The sequence below is a fragment of the Neofelis nebulosa genome, chromosome 7, assembly GCF_028018385.1.
Source record: "Neofelis nebulosa isolate mNeoNeb1 chromosome 7, mNeoNeb1.pri, whole genome shotgun sequence".
Classification (NCBI taxonomy): Eukaryota; Metazoa; Chordata; class Mammalia; order Carnivora; family Felidae; genus Neofelis; species Neofelis nebulosa.
Window position 1 is genome coordinate 59,123,372 of NC_080788.1, and position 10,355 is coordinate 59,133,726.

Consider the following 10,355-nt stretch of genomic DNA (forward strand, 5'->3'; position numbering starts at 1 on the left):
GTGACTCATTAAAAAGGAATAACATTAGAATCATAGGGGTCCCAGAAGGTGAAGAGAGAGAAAAAGGGGTAGAAGGTTTACATGAGCAAATCATAGCAGAAAACTTTCCTAACCTGGGGAAACAGACATCAAAATCCAGGAAGCACAGAGGACTCCCAGTAGATTCAACAATGGGAACAATGGGAAGGCCTATCAACTGATTGTGATTGAAAGCCATTGTTGAATAAAAAAAATAAAAGAAAGTAGTTTTCTCTGATTCTTTCAATGGACTCAATTTAGAGAAATAGTTAACCCCATGTCTTTCCTTCGGTGTCTAGAATGTTTACTGAGGACTTATAATTTACTAGCATAATAATACATCGAAGAGGCTTGCATTTCATTACAGTAGGGAAATAAAACTATTAATTTGGAGAAAAACTAATTCAGCCTCTGTAGTTAGATTTAGAAATCTGTATGATTAGATAGCTGGATACATAAATGGCCTCAGTGTGAAAATCTGCAAGTAGAAAATAGACTTAACTTTATGTGTTAATAGCAATGAAGCAGTTTTCCCTGAGCTCATGCAAGTAGCCATCTCTGCACTGGGGAACCTTAGGTAGGATCTGGGAAGGAACCCTTTATAAATAAATTCCAAGGGATTGACTGAAGCCAAAGCAAAACTAGTGCCAAGACCAGTAAACTGACCCATTTCATACCAGTGTATAGTTCTAGGGATTAATTTAAGTAAGGAGAATATATTTTTATTGTGTATATTTTGCCCTGGCCACAGTTCTGGGACCTTTAGCAGCTTCATTAAGTACCAAAACCTCTTACTTCTTTCACTGATATTTTAACAGTGTTAGGCTGGGGTCTGTTAATTTTGAATAAACTTAGGTGACCTTTCTCAGTGTACTTGATCATGTCCCCGAATATTCACATTTGTTTGCCCTCCTCAGCTGAAGAAGAAATAGAGAATACTCCTTCTTGACTACCTTTGTGATGGTTAATTCTTTGTGTCAACTTGACTAGGCTATGGTGCCCAGTTGTTTGGTCAAACATCTATCTAGATCTTGCTGTGAAGGAATTTTTTAGATGTGATCAACATTTAAAACAGTAGACTTTGAGTAAAGCAGTTTGCCTTCCATAATGTGGGGGGGCCTCATCTAATCAGTTGAAGATCTTGAAAACAAAGACTGAGGTTTTTTGAAGAAGGAATTTTCCTCAAGACTATAACATAGATACTCAGCCTAAGTTTCCAGCCTACCACCATGCCCTAAAGATTTCAGACTTGCTAGCATCCATAATTGTGTGAGCCAAATCCTGAAAATCAATCTCATTCCCTCCCTTGCCTTCCCTTCCCCACTTCTCTCTCTCTCTCTCTCTCTCTCTCTCACACACACACACACACACACACACACACACACACACACACTCCCCATTGGCCCATTGGTTGTTTCTCTGGAGAACCCTGACTAATACAACCTTTTTAATAAGAATGCTATTCTTAGTGAAATAAGTTAGACAGAAAATAAGTGTATGATCTCACTTATATGAGGAATCTAAAATAAAGGAACTCAGAAACAGAGAACAGATTCTCTAGAGGCAGAGAATGGCTTGGTGATAGGGGAAGTAATGAATGAAGGTGGTCAAAAGGTACAAACTTCTAGTTAATAAGTTCTGCGAATATTATGTATAGCATGGTGACTACAGTTAACAACACTGTTTTGTACATTTGGAAGTTGCTAAGAGAGTAGATCTCAAAAGTTCTAATCACAAGGAAAAAAATTTTGTAACTAAGGTGATGGGTGTTAAGTAGACTTATTGTGATAATCATTTTGTAATATATACATATAGCAAATTATCTTGTACACCTTAAATTTATAAAATGTTATATGTCATTTATATCTCAATAAATGGAGGTGTAGGGAGAAAAATTATTCCTCTATCTTTACTTTTAGCAATTTTTTTCTTTGAAACTAGGATTGACATTTGAGGGGTTTTTTTAATGTTTTTTAATTTATTTTTGAGGGGGGGCAGAGAGAGAGGGAGAAAGAGGATCTAAAGCAGGCTTTGAGCTGTCAGCACAGAGCCCAATGTGGGACTCAAACCCACAAACCATGAGATCATGACCTGAGTTGATGTCGGACGCTTAACTGACTGAGCCATCCAGGTGCCCCTAGAATTGAGTTTTTAATTTACATCGGTTACTGGCATTTATTTGCAAGCATTTCTTCATGGGTTCATGGGATTTTTTTAGCAGTAGCTCTGACAGATTTCTATTTGGTGCAGCTTCTTTTTTTTTTTTCCAAAGAACTTTATCATTCATCTTTTCCAGAAAAGAACATTTCAAAATTACATTTAATAGAAAGTAAAGTTAAAACATGAATAACAAGTGATTTCTTCATACCTCTCTGTCGCAATTTTTTTCAAATGGAGCTTGTAAAAATATTTTAAGTCTTTCAGATATCTATTAGATAATGTCTAGTTCCTTTAGGTCAAAATATAATTCGTTATATATGGTGGATTATGGGTGAGGAAGAAATGTATTTGCATGAATTTAAGACCCCAAAGACTACAAGATTGTTAATAAAAATGATAATAGAGTACAAGTGCCAATTTGTAAGGGAGAAGGCAGAACTATTAATAGTGATAAGTTGACAATCCTTTTAGAATTTCTCCTAATAAACTGGTAGCATATAGAACACATGTCTGCCCTAAATTCCCTTCTCCTAACCTCCCTTGTTGTCTAAAGCCTCACTGGTGCCCCACTGGAAGAGCAACTTTCCAAGACTGTCATGAATGCCTCCTTCATTGGGGTTTGTATATCTTTACCTTCTCGTGTGGCAAGTAGGTGCTTCTTTGGGTCTTGATAATACAAACACATATTATTAGTCTTTAAAGAATAAAAAGGAACTCACCACTTCCCAAGGAGTAGAAAAAGTTCAGAACAATCAGCAACTTTTTTTTTTTTTTTGAGCACCCATCAAACATAAAACACCTTACTCAGGCTGTTTGGTGTGGTGGAAAAAAAAAAAAGAGTAGAAAAGATATCTCATATCTTCAGAGAAATGGCAGAGGGGCTGTTTTTTAAAAAAGCAGAAGAAGGGTGCCTGTATGGCTCAGTCGGTTGAGCATCCTACTTCAGCTCAGATCATGTGATCTCATGGTTCGTGAGCTCGAGACCCGCATTGTGCTCTCCGCGGTCAGCATAGAGCCTGTTTTGGATCCTTTGTTTCCCGCACCGCCCCACCCCCCACCTTTCTGCACCTCCCTCGCTCACTCTCTCTCAAAGATAAATAAATAAACACTTTAAAAAATAAAAAGCAGAGGAGAAACCTACTGTTTAAAAACCTCCCAGAGGAACTTAGATTCTACATTCTGCCTCCAGCAGCAGTTTTCCCCATGACCATAATTTCTTAGGAATCCTTTATGTCCCCAGAGGAGGTAAAGCCAACTCTGTTTCCTTTTCCAATACAGGCACCCGACAGCAGCTATGACAACTATGTGCTCTGCAAAGAACTTTTCCAGAGGTTGATGTCTCAGAGTTTCCCTTAGCACTTGGTGGGCAAGTTGGCTATTTGAGAGTAGAGAATAAAAGAAACGTGTGAAAGTATTTTGATGTATGTAAGTAGAGTGTATCAGAGGGAATGTGATGGCCAGTCTTGTGTTTTTCATTCCTTCTTCCTACCAGAACCGGTGTGAGTATTTGTTATCCAGTTAGTAGAAGTTTCCTTGTCTGTCCAAAAGGTGATTGTAGCTGGTGATTTCCGGAAAGGAAGAGGCAGCAGCAACCCTTTTGTGGTTTTTAGACAGTGGTGAGAATTCTGTCCCTTTGTCTTTAAGCAGTATATTAGCACATTTCAGCTTATTCTTTCAGCATTTTATTCAAAGGCAAGAGAGGAGTCAGGGATGAGTCCAAAGTTTTTACTTGAGCCACTGGAAGGATGGAGTTACCTTAACTAAATAAACAGAGGCAGACTCAGGGAAAAGAAAGTTTTGGGGAAAAGATCAGGAGTTCATTTTGGGATATGTGGAAAATTGAGATGCCTATTAGACATCCCAGTAGAGACATTGAGCAGGCACTTGGGTATAGGAGTGTAGACAAGTCAGGACTGGAAATGTAAATATGGAAGTCACATACATACATAAGACTCCCAAGGGAGAAAACATGGATACAGTCTAAGACCAAGAGCCAAGACTGAGCCCAGGAGCACTCCTGTTTTTAGAGTCAGAGACACAGGAGGAACCAGCCAAGAAGATGGAGGAGTAATGGCCACTGAGGGCAATGGGGGGCCAGGAGAAGAGGGTATCCTGAAAGTCAGGGGAAGAAAATGTTTCAAGGAAGAAAAAGAAAGTGAGAACACTATTGATGGGCAAGTGAGGATAACGGAGATAGTGCCTTGGATTTTATAATGTGGGAGACGTTAGTAACTATAGCAAGGGCAGTTTATGTGGAGAGGAGGGGGTAAAGGCCTGAGTGAGTGGGTTCAGGAGAGAATGGGAGAAGAATTGCTGGCATGAAGGATATATGATTATGTTAAGGAATTTTTCTGCAGAGTGAACAGAAATAGAGCAGTAAGCTAGAGGCAAAAGTGAGGTCAAGATTGTTGATATTGTTGATGTTTAAGTGGAAGAAATAATACCATATTTTTATATTAATGGAAATGTCTAGTAGAAAGGAAATGAAATATCGATGCATCGGAGAGAAGGGAGAAATTGCTGGAGCAATTCTCAGAATGTTTCACAGAACTGAAGACATTCTAATCTTGTGCCAAAGCCTGTTCTCATTCTACACACAATGAATGCCAACAACTCTGGTTATGGAAATAGTTTCTGTAGGCAGAGAGTGGAAATCTATTTGAAAACCTCCGTCTCTGTATCATGGAGTCCAAGGACAGGGTGTATGGATAAAAATGCTGACCTTAATGCCTCAGGTCATTGAGCCGAGGATACATACTTTTGGGCACCCACACAAATACCACCCAAACTACCTTTCTGTGCAGCGTAGGTTGTAATAATACCTCACTAAAACAGATTTCATATCATTTGTGATCATCTGAAGGGACAAAATTTAAAATTTCCCTTTTACCTCAGAGATACTATTTTTATAGAAAATTAAATCCATTTACAAAAATTATATGGGACATTTTGCATAATTTTTTTTTAATTTTTTTTAACGTTTTTATTTATTTTTGAGACAGAGAGAGAGACAGAGTATGAATGGGGTTGGGTCAGAGAGAGAGGGAGACACAGAATCTGAAGCAGGCTCCAGGCTCCGAGCTGTCAGCAAAGAGCCCGACGCGGGGCTCGAACTCACTAGCCGCGAGATCATGACCTGAGCCGAAGTCGGACGCTCAACCGACTGAGCCACTCAGGCGCCCCGATTTTGCATAATTTTTAAAGGTATCAGACATTATCTTCAATGTAAATGCAAATAATAAACTTCAATCTAAGTAGCAACTGGCGGTAAGCTCATTCTTCTTGTATCACATCAGTTCATTTTTTCTCTATTTCACTGAGGTGATCTATTAGTCAATGTTTTCTTGGCTTACTTTGAATTATTACACTATAGTATTTTTTAATACTATAAGAGTTTAAAATTGCTGTTTATGAAAAATATTCTATTAGTCTAATTTTTAAATAACAAAGAAAAATTTCTCCCCATAGATATGCTTTACAGAAATTTTAAAGGCTTGAAATTTTCCTTCCTAAACTTTCCTTAGAAAGAGAAAACCAGTTCAATGAGAACTTTTCAGTATTTTCCACCAGTTACCCTTACTAGCAGAAGACAGCAAAGGCATACCTGGGGGGCAATGGAGGTATTGGCCAGTGTGGCCAATAAAATCAGAACATTTATTTGGAATATCCTTTTCAGACATTAAAACCCATTTTATAGTATAATAATACTATGTTTTAGAATATAGTAAATTATTTTAAATTATAATTTTAGGGAAAAATGTATTCTACTTGTCTCATTGGCTCAATGAAGAAGCTGCTTGTCATAGGTTCTGTCCATGTCAGAGCTCTGGAATGAACTGAGGCCCAGCCAATGCAGATTCATCATCTAGGTACTTTCTCTTCTCTAGCTGCAAGTCTCTAGAACACACACCCACACCCACAAAAATATACTAATAAAATGGCAACCATTTGTTATTGCTTTACGCGTTATAAAAGGGTAAATGCTGAGGAAATATTATTTGAATGCTACTAGAGAGAAAGTTACAGTGCAATATTTTTGGGTTCCTGTGGTAGAAAATCCTGATGGCTGCATCATTCTGTTTACAGGCCTAATAACCAGTGTCATAACAATCCACTCGGCCTCTTTAACTGTCTCCATGGAATTCTTGTCAGACCACTTTCATGTTGAAGAAAGAAGACTAGTGATGTTTTCTATTTTGCTAAATTTATAAGTTTCACTACACTTAAATACATCAAGAATCTCAAATAAGGTAGTCCTTATGATTTTCATCTCTCAATGTTTATTTTTATCACAGAACTTTTGTTGATTACAGAAAAAAAAAACTAACAGTTTTGCTCTGCAATTGTTTTCTGAAATTGTTCAGACTTCAAATAAACCAACCAAAAGCAGTTAAGTAAGACAACTAAGACTTTATCATTAAGATGAACAATTGAGTCAGACTACCCAGGTTTTTGTCTTTTGCTGTCACATCTCTCTTCTTGTTAATGAAAAGCAAGTCAATCCTGAGTGTGAAACCTTTTCCCAGTCCACTTTCCCCATCTCGTATTATTTTGAACCAAATCCTAAATGTCATATGAATTTATCCATAAATACTTCAATATACCAAAGCATTTGATTAAGGACAGTTACATCAGGAAATTGAATTTGTTAGCAGGAGCCAGTGGCTTTGCGTACAATCCAAATAATCACAAGTGATTTCTAAGGTGACAAACTTTTCTAAGGTAGATAGAAATATCTATTGTACAATAAATATTTTGGCCTTCTTGACTCACTCCGAAGTCACATGTTCTACTTTGACTTCTGTGGTCAAAGCACAGGTCATGTGGGTCACAGATATCTACAGGATTTGATCTTGCCTCCTATGACATCTTGCAATCACTTGAAGAGACTCCAGGGCTAGTATCATTGGATTCCTCGATTACACCAAAAAGGTCAGAGTTCTCAACTGCTCTCTACACATAAAAATTTTCTATTCCATAGTATCCATTCAAGAAAAACACAAGTTTCACTGACATGGAAAAGCAGAATTTTGATTTTACCTGCACATGTGTCATAAAACCCTTCTACAGGGCAAAAATTTTAAACAATTTTTCTCCAAAACCTTGACTAAAATTGACACACTAAAATGTGCCATAATTATCCTAGAGCTTTGGTGCTGCTGTCATAGTATATATAAATGTAACATATGTAACCCCAGTTATAATACTGGAAGAATAAGTATGCCCCTGCTTGGGACAAGAAGGAATCTGAAGGCCTTGGGTCTGTGTGTACTAGTGAGAGCCAGAAAGGGGCAGGATGCTCTAGGGGTGTGTTATGTGTAAGACCTCAAGCTGACCCCTCTTCATGGTAGCTGCTATCAGGGCATTCATCTCTCAGCTTGGAGAAGAGTGGAATAGATAATTATTTTGGTTTCCCTCTTTCTTTTTTATATATTTTACTTTTCATTCTTTGATCCAGCCACTGAATTCATCATTCCTTCTGGTTGTTCTCCCCAACTTTGTGTAGTGGAGCAGGGGGAAAAGAGAAGTTTGTAAAGAAAGGGGTCTTTTTAGGGGTTTTTTTTCCCCTTAAAGTCTCTCTGTCCCTGCTCTTGAATAATTGTTGATAATTTTTTCATTTTGTAGGTGCTGATAAAAGTGTAATTATCAGGAATTATTATGAAAAAATAAGTATACCAAGCCCATCTACTGCTGGAAATGCTATTATTTATCAGGATAAAATTATCATGACATTAATTCATAGTCATCCATTCAATAACATCTATGGAGTACACACTAAATGTGAGGTAGCAGGGAGGAATCTGACGTTAATTTTAAAAAAAAATTTTAATGTTTATTTATTTTTGAGAGAGAGAGAAACAGAGCACAAGTGGGGGAGGAACAGAGAGAGAGGGAGATACAGAATCTGAAGCAGGCTCCAGGCTCTGAGCTGTCAGCACGGAGCCCAACGCTGGGCTCGAACTCACAAACTGTGAGATCATGACCTGAGCCGAAGCCGTATGCTCAACCGACTGAGCCACCCAGGCGCCCCAAGATGTTAATTTTTAAAAATGGTCCCTGACCTCAAGGAGTTTACAAAAGAGATAAAACCTATACATAAAAATTGTAATACAAGGTGGAATGTAGTATGTGCTATGTCAGCATCTTCTTAAAAATGGTCTGAGACCACCTACTAAATCAATCTCTGGTTGTAGGGCTCAAGAATCTGCATTTTGGGGGCACCTGGTGGCTCAGTCAGTTGAGTGTCCAACTCTTGATTTCAGCCTGGGCCATGATCTCACAGTTCCTGTGCTGGAGCCCAACATCGGGCTCCATGCTAACAGCGTAGAGCCTGCTTGAGATTCTGTCTCCGTCTCCCTCTCTGCCCCTCCCTCCACTCATGCTCCCTCTCTCTTTCAAAATAAATAAATAAATAAACATTAAAAAAAAAAAAAAAGACAAGCCTTCCAGGTAATTCTCATACACAATAAAATGTTTTATATGTTTAGACATTTTCTTGGAGAATATAAGAATAAAGGGGTCAGGGGGCACCTGGGTGCCTCAGTCGGTTAAGCATCTTACTCTCGATTTTGGCTCAGGTCACGATCTCACCATTCCATGAGATCAAACCCTGAATTGGGCTCTATGCTGACAGTGCAGAGCCTGCTTGGGATTCTCTCTCCCAGCTGTCTCCCCAACGCCTCTCAAAATAAATAAGTAAACATTAAATAAATAAATAAATAAATAAATAAATAAATAAATAAATAAATAAAGGAATCAATTCCAGCATGAAGAGAATCAGGAAACAAAAAACCAATAGAGAAGAAAATCAGGAAACACTTATTATTTTCTCCAGTAATGATTAAATGATGATTAAACTCTGCTCTTGATAGCTAACTTTTAGTATGTCATTACATTGCAGGTTCATCACTTTTAATTTAAGAAACTCTCGAACTGCACAGTTGAGTGGATTTTGAAATACATACAAATTTCCTTATTCTTGTTTCAAGTATCAGAAAATGCTTCTGAAACTGTAGATCAAACTCAGAAAATATATATGTGTGTATAACGCAACTTGATGTGACTTTTTTTAATGTTTATTTGAGAGAGAGAGAGATAAAGAGTGTGAGCAGGGGAGGGTCAGAGAGAGAGGGAGACACAGAGGTATCAGCCCAGAGACCAACGCGGGGTTCAAACTAAAGAACTGTGAGTTCATGACCTGAACCGAAGTTGGACACCCAACCAACCGAGCCACCCCTTGATGTGACTTTTGATTGAAACAACATTGGTTGTCATGGAAGTTACTTTACCATACTATAAGTTTTGCACAAAGCAATGTTTTGGTTTGTATTTTAGGTTGAATTTATTAAGAAACATTATCAAGTCTGCAGTAAAAGTTAATTTCCAAAGCTATTTAGTGTTTGATAATAGCAGTTGAGGGCAGTTCTTCTCTTTGAGAAAAATTTTAGTCTCAGCCTGAGCTCAAAAAATTGCATTAAAAACTTACCATTGCTGAGCCATTGAACTGTTTTGGGGGAGGGTGAGTCAGGATATTCATACAATTTTTCAGTCATTTATTTTTATTTTTATTTTTTTTTAATTTACATCCAAGTTAGTTAGCATATGGTGCAACAATGATTTCAGGAGTAGATTCCTTAATGCCCCTTACCTATTTAGCCCATCTCCCCTCTCACAACCCCTCCAGTAACCCTCTGTTTGTTTTCTATATTTAAGAGTCTCATGTTTTGTCCTCCTCCCTGTTTTTATATTATTTTTGCTTTCCTTGTGTTCATCTGTTCTGTGTCTTAAAGTCGTCATATGAGTGAAGTCATATGATATTTGTCTTTCTCTGACTAATTTCGCTTAGCATAATACCCTCCAGTTCCATCCACGTAGTTGCAAACAGCAAGATTTCATTGTTTTTGATTCCCGAGTAATAATCCATTGTGTGTGTGTGTGTGTGTGTGTGCACACACACACATATATATATACACATATATGTACACATATATACATATATATACACACATATATATACGTATATATATACACACCACATTTTCTTTATCCATTCATCCATCGATTGACATTTGGGCTCTTTCCGTACTTTGGCTATTGTTGATAGCGCTGCTATAAACATTAGGGTGCATGTGCCCCTTTGAAACGGCATACCTGTATCCCTTCGATAAATACCTAGT